Source organism: Miniopterus schreibersii, assembly GCF_964146895.1.
Source record: "Miniopterus schreibersii genome assembly, chromosome: 1".
Taxonomy (NCBI): domain Eukaryota; kingdom Metazoa; phylum Chordata; class Mammalia; order Chiroptera; family Miniopteridae; genus Miniopterus; species Miniopterus schreibersii.
The window spans coordinates 55,759,463-55,772,999 of NC_138101.1; the positions used below are offsets into that span (position 1 = coordinate 55,759,463).

Sequence of the window (13,537 nt, forward strand, 5' to 3'; positions counted from 1 at the left end):
TCACTACCAATTCATACTTTTTGGCTGCTTTATAGATAGGATATGTTACATATTCTGCCTATTTGTATTGGCAGAAAAAAATTACTAGATACTTTGATTTGTTCTTAATCATGTTACTTAACTTTTTAATATTCAAAAGTGTGGGATAAACACCTTGTATTTTAATAAACATTATTTGAGGGATAATTATGAACCAGTATTTGATAAAGCATCTGGTCAGACTAGGGACAAGAATTGGGGGAGAGTGAAAAGATATTAAAATAGTGACAGACCTTGATTCAGCTCTACAGATAAAATTCCATGGTGAAGACTGAATCCAAGTAAGTAGTTATAAAACAATATATATCATAATAAAAACATGCTAAGTAAAACGTTTGGACACTCTGTGGAAAGAATGGAATAAATTAATTTTGTTTATGTATCCACTGAAAGGCATATGGTGTTATGGGATTTCTGCACATCAGACTTAAGTGGACATTCTAAGCAGAGAAAAATGTATAGGTAATGATATAAATAACCCAAAGATATATTAAGAAAAATGAAAATAGTTTGCTGGAGTAGGAGCTAGACCTGAAAGAACCAGCATGGAAAATGGAGGCCATCCTGTGAATATTTATTACATCCAAACAATGCAGTCCCCTCACAGAGGTTCAATCAGAGTAGTCACATGAGAAACTTGTGTTTTGGAAGGTCAATCCTGTAGAAAATATAGAGGATAAAATACTAACAGGATTTGTCAAACGTAAATGTTGGGTTCTTAACAGGTCTCATGAGATAAATTCATCTCCTGAAACCATGTGAAGCCATGTTTATGGACATATATATGCCTTAATCTGAAAAAGAGATTTCTAGCTTTTGTTTCAGATTCTCAAAGGTATCCAAAACCACCAAAAGATTAAAACCAAACATGATAGTGGACCAAAGGTGCATCTCTGGGGTAGGCTAAGTCCATCCAGAGCAGGGAATAAAGGAAATAAAGGAGTCAATCTTGAGAACACAATGCTCCAGAAGTCACGGCAACTCGGAGCTACAAAACCTCATAGGAATTAAGAGTTCAGGTACTGGAGCCAGACTGTGTGGGCACAAATCCTGATCTTACCAACAGCTAAGATTTTGGTTGGGTTATTTAACCTTTTTATGAAAATTTTCTACAATTATTTATAATGGAATTAAAATAGAAACCTACTTCATAGGATAGTAATGAATGTCAAATGGTTTTATGTAAGTTAATTGCTTAGAAAAGGTCCCACCACAGAGGAAGTGCTGTTTCAGTATAAATCATGAACAAGAATCTTCCCTGGGGACTTCTATATGCTATTTACTTCTCATAGCAACCCATGAATTAGATATTATGAATCTCATCGTGCAGTAAAGAAGCAATCTTAAAACTAAGTTAATGCACAGTACTGCATGGCTCTTAAACCCAAGCTCCTTCAACTACACCACATGGTCATGACAATATCAAAGGACAGGTTTCTGAACATGCATAGGCTTGCCAAATTCTGTAGAGGAAGAATACTGAAATATGGAAAGTTACTGCATCAAGGTTTCTTATTGGAGGACATAGATTACAAAAAATCGTGTTTTCAAAAGAACGGATTGGTTGATGGCAGATTTCAAAAGATAACACATAGAAATAACAAATGGAGACTCAGAAGTTTTCGCATTAAAGGGGAGAAGGCAGACTGGGCAATACCTGTGAAGAATTAAGAAATTTTTCTGTGAAATTTCTGTGAGTATGTGCATGCAGTGTGTGTGTGTGTTTAACATTTTACTTTTCTGTATATTTGGAAGATGAGTGGGACTTGAGTCTGGTAGAATGTTCAGAGAATAGAACACTGGAAAGAAACATATCAGTGAAAGAAGGAAAAATTAACGTATCAAAAATTGGGGTAAAGCCCGGCCGGGCGTGGCTCAGCGGTTGAGCGTCGACCTAGGATCCAGGCGATCAGGGTTCGATTCCCGGTCGGGGCACCTGCCCGGGTTGTGGGCTCGATCCCCAGTCAGGGGTGTGCAGGAGGCAGCCGATCAATGACTCTTTCATCATTGAGGTTTCTATCTCTCTCTCTCCCTCTCTTTACTCTCTCTGAAATCAATAAAGATATATTAAAAAAAAAAATTGGGGGTAAAAAAATAGGTATCTTTGGGGACTTCTGCAAAATTGGAAATAGGGAGAGATGCTTTGTCTCCTCCCAAAACAGGATGGAAATTGAGAAATCTTGTGACCTCTATTAACCCAATACATGGTAACATGGATCAGTAACACTTCATGAGTTCTTACAGTGCGCTGTGCACTGTTATAAGTGCTTTCAGTGAATCAACTTGTGCAATTCTTAGAACAGCCTTTGTGAGGTAGCTACTGTTAGTAGGAGGATAGTGAAGTACAGAGACGTACCTATGGTGGCAGAGCTGGAACTTAAATTTTACAGTTCGACTCTACAATCCGTGTGCTTTCCTTACCTACTGCAGCGCACAACCCCTCTGTCTAACCCCCAGCTGGGCAGTTGGAAGTGGGAGGCTGGTTCGGCATCTTTGAATGTTCTGGAATGTTCAAATGTTTGAAGAAAGAGAAATGGAATGAAACTTAAAGATAGGAGCAAGGGAAAAGTGGGAGGAGCCAGAAGCCAATCAGAAAACAGAAGATTGGCAGAAGATTCCAGAAAGAAACTGGCTTAGAGTGAGGGAAAGAAGAGTAATGAAGACAAATGCAAACTACATTAGATGCCAAGTTAACTGTGTTGTTAAAATTAAACTACTTTAGTCATACCTAGCTCATTTATTTTTAGAATAAAGTTATCACATTATTAGATTTTAAATTTATTCTGTTTCTTTAAAAATTAACTTGCATGAGTGATTTCACTACCTTTTAAAAAACATTCTCTCTTCTGCAATACAGTCACTTTATGATGTGATATGGAAAAGATTAAAATGTGTTGAAGGAGATTTGGTTGGAAATGCCTAATTGTAAGAATAAAGACTACAAATTATAAATTATTAAATTGGAAAATTTCATCAAAACTCCTTTAATTCTCTTAAATATCTTACACCTTTTAAAAATTACCAATACATTTCAAATTTAATATTGTGCTTCCCATGGGGAATTTTGAAGATAATTTGGAAAAACCAAGAATATGAATGTATCCCATAAATTACTTAATGATAAATTTGTTCATAAAAATTGTTAACTATTTAGATTAACTGAATTTATTTTTCTAAAAACAAACACATTTAAAAATTTTAAATGATCAATTTTGTATATGTAGATAAGGGTGTTGCTTTTTAAAAACTAAGTGAATACTTTATTGTCATGTTACACTATATTTGCATATGCAATTCATTGGAACATGAAATATTAGCTTTTGGTGCTGCTATATTCAAGAATAAGTCTTATAAAAATATTGATCAAATGTAAATTTTTTTTTCTCTTTTCTTTGCTACTCTCTGTTTTTCACTTAAGGATTAAAAAATGTAAGTTTTCATTCGTTACTTGAAAGAGAGAAGAAATTTTAAAAATAATCATTCACTATACTAGTTTAACGGACTAAGGATCCAATGATTATACCGTTTTTAATATAAAAGAATAAAATCTTATGATCTCCATTATATACAGATTTTTTTCCTGTAGTAATATGTTTATTTTCCTTGGTTAATAAGCAGCAAAATGAATGTCATCATTTAAAACTTCGGTTAACTTTGTTAGTAATAGGAAGGAAGTAATGAGTATGAAATCTTTCATTTTCTTGTTATTTTTATAAACATAATTGAAAAACAGAACATCTAAATTTCATTCAATGGGAAAATGCACACCATTGTTTTTACCAAGAGGTTTTTCTTGTGTCGACTCAGTATTTTTTTCCTATGGCCTCAGTTTATAAAATATACATTCCTAATGAGGGTCTGACAGGAAGCTTTCAAGGTCAACAATTAAACAGCCTTTAAACAGGAAACAGACTGACAGGTCTCAGAGGGAAGGTGGGAAGGAGGGCAGGAAGAGATTAACCAAGGAACTTATAAGCATATATGAGCAGCCCCTGGACACAGTGAGCAAGTGAAGACCTGGGGGGGAGGGAGATGGGTAGAAGGGGCCAAAAGGGGTGAAATGGGGACATCTGTAATACTCTCAACAGTAGAATAAATTTTAAAAAATTCATTCCGTTTTTACTTTTCTATTCAGAAAGAGCTTATTCTCATGAAGATTAATGTCTCATTATGCATAAAGAACAGCTCCAATTACGCCAAAACAACAGTTAATTTAATTAAAGTGTCCAATCCCAAACATAAGACACAATAAGGAAGTTTGCAATATAAATTAAATAGTTATTTAAGCTATTCATTAGTCTCTTTAATGTGTATTGTTAATCCAAGTATTAAAAGAATATTAAAGGAAAAATAAGAAAATAAAACAACCTTTTTCATCAAAAGCCTCAGGTTAATCTTTGGCACATTTAATGTGAAAGGAATTTTGCAAATCTCAATGAAGAGAACTTTATCTTAGGAAGGGAAAGGATTCTAGCAAAATGATAGAGGACTTTAAATAGCACTTGGTGTTCTTCAAAGCTTCTAGTAGCACAGTGCCTATACTTCACTATGTATGTATTTAAGAATCAATTGAGCTGGGTTTATCTTGCTGAGAATTCCATGGTACAAACTCTACCTATTAATAATAAAAATACAAAATTTACTGTTATATGGAAATAAAGACCAAAACCAAGTAGTCTGTTAGAAAATGGCACATGCTATGTATACCCAAACATAAGACATGAGGCTTTTTTAAAATACTCTTTTAGTCCCTCAGCAGTTTTGTAGAACATTTCCTTAACTGTTGGTTATCAAATGGGTGATAGAAATTGTATTGGATAGGGCTTCTTTGGGGATTATAGTCTAATTCCACAACAGGCAGAGAATTACAACATAATTTTATTGGATAAAATATTCTAGTTTTTCACTGTCCAGTATTAATTATCTTTTTGTTGATGACAGAAAAATATAAATATTAGGCTATGAGATGTTGGGGGATACTGAACAAGGACATGTCACCACATTTTTTAAGACTATATTTTTTAATTTTAAGATAGTAATGTGCTTTGTTAAAATATATAGGAAAGTTTCAATTGCATAGGAGCTCATTAGTTAGCTGGCCAATTTTCTATGCGACATTTTCTTCTGCCTCTAGTTTTCACTGTAGCAATATTGTTCATTATTTCTTCATCCAGAGTAGAAATAGAAAGAAACATGAAGCTAGCTAATGTCAGCTTGTTGGGTTCTGTGTTTGGTGAGAGGAAATGTGGACACTGGCTTAAGGTGCAGATGCTATTTATTTCGAGTTGTTGTTCATCCATCACTAGTTTTCACTAATGAAAAGTTAGCTGTGGTTTACCCACCAACAAATCAATTCCATTTTAAGAGCAATTTATAAAGCTTGGAGACAACCATGAATATAAAATAGCACAATTCATCAGGTCTTAACAATGGACAACCAAAATTGAGTAATCAAAATCTCATTTCACCACTGGCCTTAAAGAAAGTAAGTTAAGGTTTCTCAGACCCTCTTTTTTATTGGGATAAGTTTCTCCCTTTCTTGTTATCGTTTGTTTCCCTATCTTCTGTCTAGCACAGTTGTACAATCTCAGGAAAAGCTGAAAATCTGAGTAGTTTGTAGGAGAGCATTGCCATAAAGATACTCAGGTGAAGGAGGAATAGAACCCAACTCTGAAAACTTGTGTGAAAGGTGTAAAATCTGTGCCAACTTTTTCTAAGATTCCAACCCTAAAGCAGAAAATGCATATTTAATTTTTTTTGTGTTTCTCAGTATCTGAGATCTCCAGCTTAAGAAGGAGTGAAGTACGTATTTAGTAATATCAGAGAATGTGGAGAGATCACCTCAGTCTCTACTGTGATATTCTTTATATTGATCAGTATTTTCCAGACTGAGTTACAATGCATATCCTCGAAGATCTACTGGTCTCCACAAGATTTTATTTTTAAATTATTTCAGTCTGTACATGCATCCATACATACACAAACATATGTACATACACATACTGGAAGAACTAAGTCACAGTCTTATAGTCAAGTATCTGCATGCACTTTTATTACCTACATGTGCTTTTGTTGACACCAAGTGATATAAGTGTTTTGTTACTTGTTGGTTTCTGTAAAATAACTGGAAGGCATAGAGCACATGCATCCTAGCTGTATCTGGCCCAGCTTCCCTACCCTCACTCACTCCCTAGCTGCCTCTTCCCTCATGGCCAGGAATACAAGCCCAAAGCCTGAGATAATTCACTCAAATGCTCCCGTTCCTTTTAGTGCCCTTTCCTCACCTCAGCTGCAGATGGTCTTTTTTATAATATAAAATCCAAAGATTGGTGATTGTTTCCAGAGAGACATTAATAGGTAGTAAATTATATTTAAGTTAGGATATGTGGTTAAGCGCATGAATTCTAGAGCCTGACTGTATTCAGGTTATTTGTGCTACAACTTAAAAGTGTGTGACATTGGGCCCTGCCAGGCATGGCTCAGCGGTTGAGCATCAACCTAAGATCCAGAAGACTGCGGTTCGATTCCCGGTCAGGGCACAGGCCCGGGCTGCGGGCTCGATCCCCAGTTGGGGGCGTGCAGGAGGCAGCCGATCAGTGACTCTCATCATTGATGATTCTCTCTCTCTGTCCCTACATTCCTCTCTCTGAAATCAATAAAGATATATTAAAAAAAAAAAAAGTGTGTGACATTGGACCTGATATATGACTTTTTTATGCCACAGTTCATAATCTGTGAAACAGATGAAAATAGCACTCACCTTATATGTATTGCTTGATGAATTCACAAACCAGGTTATTAAATAATTTAAATTAGTATTAATCATATTTAGTATATACAAGTAATTTGTTATGAAACTAAAAGTTTTCTTAAGGTGATGGTTGGGTACGATGTTATATTATAATTACGACCATGTCTTCATGATAAAAGTAACAGTATGTGGTTACCCAGGCTAAATGGCTGGTCTCCACTAATAATCCCATGATATTTTTCTTTCCAATCCTAACAATGACTTTTATTCTTATTTTATTAGCCATAAAATGAAATCTTAATATTACATGAAAAGTGCAAGGGAAGGGAACCCTCTTGTTTACATAAATGTATTAACAACATTTTATCTCAAGATCATTAAAAGTCATCATGCACATGCCATAGTAGCAAATAGATTCTCATTAATGAAAAGGAGAAAAGCAGTAAATGCTCAAGAAAGTATTTTTTTTTAACTTTGCTGATGATGAATAGTCAAAGACTAACTGTCAACTGTGGGCTTAAAAGGGAATTGTATTTATTAATGCCAAAGAAAATCTACAATCATATGGCAGCCAATCTTTTATGTTTAGGGAAAGCCATATAGAACATAAAGTTTATGATAACTTTTTAATTATACAGCGTATTTATTTGTATCAATTGTATTTTTAAAAAATGAAAATAAATCACAGTTAATCCTGTCGTTAAATACAGGCCCATTATTAATGAATATTTGGAAGTATTTTTTTCATCTTTTGTTTTTTATTTTATACATAAAAACAAAATTCTTAAAACTAAAATTTATGACAATAACTACAGCATTCTTTCATAAGCTTTTTATATAATGTTTGTACGCCTTTCAAATAATAGTCTTATTGAAAAATTTACAGATGCTTGTCTAAAACAACTTTGCTAGACAATAGAAAAATTATTATCTTGGGAGATAATTTGAATTCAAATCCAAATTCAAAGAACATGTTAATTTATATAAAACATCCCAATGTTAATAGGATTAGTTAACAACATATTTCTATTTGAAGCTAGATGTTTAGATAGCCATTTGCAAAGGAGAAAAGAATTAGGAACCTTTCTTTTATGTAATAGACAAAAAAGTTTTAAAAAGATTTTGTGACTTCAACTCCAGAGGAAGGTATTTTTTTATGTTTTATAATTGAGAATTTAAATTTGCAAAAAGGAAATATATAAAATATATCATCCAATTAAATGGATGCCATTTAAAATATTGTCTTTGGCTATCGGGTTTTTATACAGAAGCAGCAGCCTGCTGACATTCCCCATAGCGTGGTTTTAATCCCCTCCTGTTTGTCTCTGGAAAATGGGTTTTGTTTTTGAAAGCAGCAAAGCAATAAAGGTAACAATAGGACTCAAAGTAACATATTGGCTCAGGCTATGACAAATAATTAATTTAATACAATAATGTAAAAAGTGAAATATTTATCATCAAAAAAGCAACTTGTTGGTGACCATTTTCACCTTATTAGAAAGTCCTCTGAAAGTTTCTTATCATCGGCAATGTTTAGATCTTTTTCTTAAGTAAATTATATTAATAGAATGAGAATTAATTATAAATTAAGATACCAGTTATCACACTTAAATGAGTATACTTCTTTATTTTGAATGAAGCACAATCTTTTGAGTTTATTATCAAAAGTCTCTTTTAAAAAAAAGAGATGAAAGAAAATTACCTTTCAGTATTTGCTATTATCTTGGTGATACAAAAATTACCTAGAGTTTGGAAGACAAATGGGAGAGCAAACCCTGACCTTTTCCTTTTTTTCTTTTTTTGCAAAGATAGGAGGGGTATATTAATTTGTGTGTGTGTGTGTGTAAGTACATTAACACAATCTAAAAATTATATGTGACATAATATCAATGTAATTTTCAGATTAGCCATAATGAAAAACAGTTGTGATTTAACTTCAATCATAATTTTAAAAACAAAATATAAAATGATTTTTACATCAGAAAGTAAGTGTGCTTTTCTCATGAAATATTACAACCAGGCTTGTATATGGATCATTTAGCTTTGGGGAAGTTTCAGATGATTTATCTTACTTAGTGAAATAAGCTCATAGTGTATTTCAACTGGCTGTAAGGAAAATTTTCTTTAGATAGTTATTCTATTTTTTTAACCCTTCAGTTCTTGACCCAGTGTTATGAAATTATGAAATCTGTTTTTACCAGGTTTGCTAGGGACAGGTTCTATAAATTTCCTCATCTTAGACATTACACCCAAGATAACTGATCTCTTATTTATTTGTTTTATATTGATTTTTTTATGATATAACACTTACTTATGTTTAAAAATCATAAGCCTTACAGAAACATAAATAGCACATTCCTTCAATATAAATGTTTTATGCATGCTAAAGCAAGTACATAGAAGTGTATGTGTGTTTATGTACACAGGCATGTGTGTATATGTATATCTGTATACATATGTGTATATATAGATGCCTATATGTTTGCTTAAATATATGCCTGTGCATGTATATATAAATTCATATGTATGCTTATAAGTTTTTTTTTTAAATTCCCATGTGAATATATAGAGAAAGGAAGAGTCAGCTTTCTTTTTAATGCAACAAATATATAATTTTAAATTTTTCATCACAACTTGAATAGATCCTTATTTTTCTGTGCATTTAGGCTGTTGTATAGATAGCTGCAGCATAGTCTGTTTTTCCAGTCACCTATTTTTATACATTTAGGGTTTTGTTTTTGGTTTTGGTTGTTGTTTTTCAGATTGTCTTATTTGCATGTTTGCTGTTATGAACAATGCTCTATTGAATGTGTTAGACCACAAATCTTTGCAAAATTTTTCAGGAATACATTTTTAATCAAAAAATCCTAGTCAAAGAAATTGGACATTTTAAATTTGGGGAGATATTGCCAAATTACCCTCTAAAATTTTTACATCAAGCCCAGCCAGGCGTGGCTCAGCAGTTGAGCGTCAGCCTGGGATCCAGGCGATCAGGGTTCGATTCCCGGTCAGGGCACATGCCCGGCTGTGGGCTTGATCGATGACTCTCTCATCATTGATGTTTCTGTCTCTCTCTCTCTCCCTCTCCTTTCCTCTCTCTGAAATCAATAAAGATATATTTAAAATAAAATAAATAAATAAATAAAATTTTTACATCAAAAAATACTTTCACCATATTGTGTGAAATTTACCATTTGCCAACACAATAGTTCAAAAATTGTAACTGACTTTAATTTGCCTTTCCCTAATTGCGTATGTATGAACTATTTGTATTTTCTCTTTTATCAACTGCTGCCCCAAATCATTTATTCATTTTTTTTATTTTGCTCAACTTTACTTACTGATTTAAAAGCTATTTATAGATTAACAAAGTTTTTCTTTGCCTGTTACAGGTTTTACAAAGAATTCCCCCAGTTGGTCTTTGAAAAAATTTTTCCTTTATGTTTATTTTTTCAACTGTGAGTTTAACATTTTTGAAACATATCTTTAATAGTATTATCTCATTATACAACTACAACCAAACACAAAAGCTAATATAATATAATGATACTATTTACCATTGATAAGCCAGTACCATGTTTCAAAAACATTTAATTAGGAGCTTAAATTGTATGTCCCCAAAATTGTATATATATGTCAATGTGTATGTGTGCGGGGAGGGGGATTCTGTGCTCTATATCTTTGGAGAACAACCATTAGTTAGTGGGTAGAACTAGCTGATTTTAACATCTCAGTTGGTAGACTGTTGCTTATAGTTTTTGAGTGGTGTTAAGTTTCTCCAAATGTTAATAACTATTCCAAGAAAAGAGATTCAATAGTGAAATATTTGAACAAAAACTGCATAAAAGCCCGGCCGGCGTGGCTCAGGGGTTGAGCATCGACCTAGGATCCCGGAGATCTCAGTTTGATCCCCAGTCAGGGCACAGGCCCGGGTTGTGGGCTCGATCCCAGTCGGGGGCGTGCAGGAGGCGGCCATTCAACGACTCTCTCGTCATTGATGTTTCTCTCTCTCTGCCTTCCTCTCTCTGCCACCAATAAAGATATATTTTTTTAGAAACTGCATAAGATATTAATATCTTAGAGGTACGCATAGACCACTGAAAATCTTAAAAGACCTACACTTAAAAGACATGTTTAATTTTAGGGTTTCTCAAATCGTTCAGCCACATGTTCTTTCCTCATAGGACAGTTTTGACAGTACTCTGAAGGGAAATTCTAGCAGAGCTAATAGTGTGGTCTTTTCTGTCAAAGGAGTTAAAATCTGAAGATTTAAAAGAGAAGTAAATAGCATTTCAAATATGAACTGTAATTTGGAATATATTCTAAGGCTTAACAGCAGTGGAATATGCATTGAAGTGGGGAGTAAGACAGTGAGATATTAGCCCCAAATACCTTAAACTGAAGATATTTGGGGCTATATTTTACTCTCCTTAAGTCAAATAAGCTAAAAGTATATGAAAGAATGATGTGTGGTACTTTTATTTGGGGGATGTGGACAAATAAAGGCAAAAAAAGAAAAGTAAATAGGTTTATAGTATTTTAAACACATGAATACTAGACTGTTGTGTTTTTATAGCAATCAGGAAGCTTTAACTGTATAGAACTTTCTCTAGTTCAATGATACAAAAGAGAATAGTAAAAAGCATGAGTCCAAATTTTTTTTTTTCTGAGTTTCTTCCACCAGCTCATTTCCTCATCAGAATAAAGAGAAAACTTCTATCAAAAACAATTTACAAATCATTTAATTATACCTTACTTTAAGCATTTCGATTGGTGCAAAATAGAATAAAAAGCCAGGCTCTGAATTATATTCTGTGCCTCATTAATTCAAAACTTGCAATTTTAAAAATTAATGCCATAATTTTAAGACCTACTATGATCATTTAGTTCCCCAAACCTTTTATAATGATATCCCAAAATATGTTAAGCAAACAGAGTCTAATCCAATGAGACCTGAGTTTTCCTAGGAGACAAATGCATAGCAGTCTGTGTTTATGGTACGCAGTAGGTTTACAGGGATTTTAATGTCAAGGGATGATGTTGATTCTTAGGACATCACCCTTGGGACGTTAGTTATATACTTACATTGTAGAATTTATTATAAGAACTGAAAAAAATAGATATAAATCAGGTTACTTAGCTACAATTCCTTGACCTCTGAGGATGTAAACTTCTCTTTTGAGGTTAAGAAAATTTGCTTATATAATTTACTAAAAACTTTAGAATAGTGCAAAGCATGGCGATTTTTTAAAGCTCATGCATTTCACACTAATTTATGTACTTTAAAGGTACTTAGTTCCATAGTCTGATTGGAGTTGTGGTTTCACTGGCAGATGCAATCATCAAAATTAATGAATTGAACACTTAGGATGTATATATATTGTTGAATGTAAATTAAACCTCCGTTTTAAAAAGTACTTTAGTTACTATTGATTCCTTTTTTTCCCTACCCCTGATGTCCAGCCTCCCAACCATTTACTACCACATTGAAGTGAAAGGAGAAGGGTTACATTAATATAGCATTGTTCCTTTGTCAGCAGAGATTAAGTTTCTTATATTTCAATGCAACAAGGAGGAGAAAGAAGAAGAGGAAAGAAAGGAGAAAGCTCAGACTTCTATCTGTGTGAGGCAGAGAAATGGTAACTGAAACGGCAAGTGGGCCTATTTCATCTGCATCCTGTAAGTGTGTGTTAGAGTATAGTGCTCCATTATAATGGGCCCTGCAGCCCAGACCTAGCATCCTCTATGCCCCGAATGAATATTTGTGGAAAGAAGGAAGAGAGAGAGAGAGGGAGGGAGGGAGGGAGGGAGGGAGGGAGGAAGGAAGGAAGGAAGGAAGGAAGGAAGGAAGGAAGGAAGGAAGGAAGGAAGGAAGGAAGGAAGGAAGGAAGGAAGGAAGGAAGGAAAGGAGGGGCTGGAGAACGGAAGAAAGAAGGAAATCAAGAGCATAAGGGCATTTGAAAACATTTGGGTTCTCAGCCCTGGCCGGGTACCTCACTTGGTTAGAGCGTTGTCACAACGCACCAAGGTTGTGGGTTCCATCCCAGGTCAGGGCACATACAAGAAGCAACCAATGAATGCATAAGTAAGTGGACAACAAATCAATCTCTCTCTCCCCTTTCCTCTCTCTAAAAACCAATTTTTAAAAAAACACAAACATTTGAGTTCTCAGAGAGTGTGTTTCTGTAAAACAAAAGAAACTTCTCTGTAAGTTCATGCTGAGACTTCATGTTGTATTCTTCAGGATTCAGTAGTAACTTGAACAGATATGTGTTAATTCCCTGATATAGCATAGACCCCCTATTCCTTATTCTAGAATTAGTAAGATTGGCTGGTAATGTAGTTCCATATAATCGAGTATTCCCTTCATCCTGTAGTTGTTTCAAATTGTCCCATTTACATTTTCCTCATCACGAAATCAAGTTCCCTAGCTGTCCACTGGGATCTTAGCTTGAAGTGGGTTTAAGTGATTTAAGTCCACCAATATCAGATAGGATTTGTATGTAGATCATTGTTTTAGGTGGCTCACTTTGTACCATTTACCAATTATAATATTAATATTTTCCTCTAAGCTCTTAATATTGGGGCTGAACTTACTTTGTAAAGTAGATTTCTTTTTTAAAAGTGAAAAATAGGCTTTAAATATAAGCATTTTAGCTAAGTAACATGGTTCCGACATAATAGCTTCCTTTAAGAGGATTTAGATAAACAAGGACTTACTGAAATGTGAAACATGGTATCTTTATC

At 33.9% G+C, this 13,537-nt stretch overlaps 1 protein-coding gene across 2 annotated transcripts in view; it reads left to right on the forward strand.

The window, feature by feature from the left end:
* GRID2 (glutamate ionotropic receptor delta type subunit 2) overlaps nucleotides 1–13,537 on the forward strand; it is a gene marked incomplete at its 3' end in the record, with an annotated part of 1,219,813 nt that overhangs the window by 535,663 nt on the left and 670,613 nt on the right. The gene's annotated exons all lie outside the window — the stretch shown is intronic.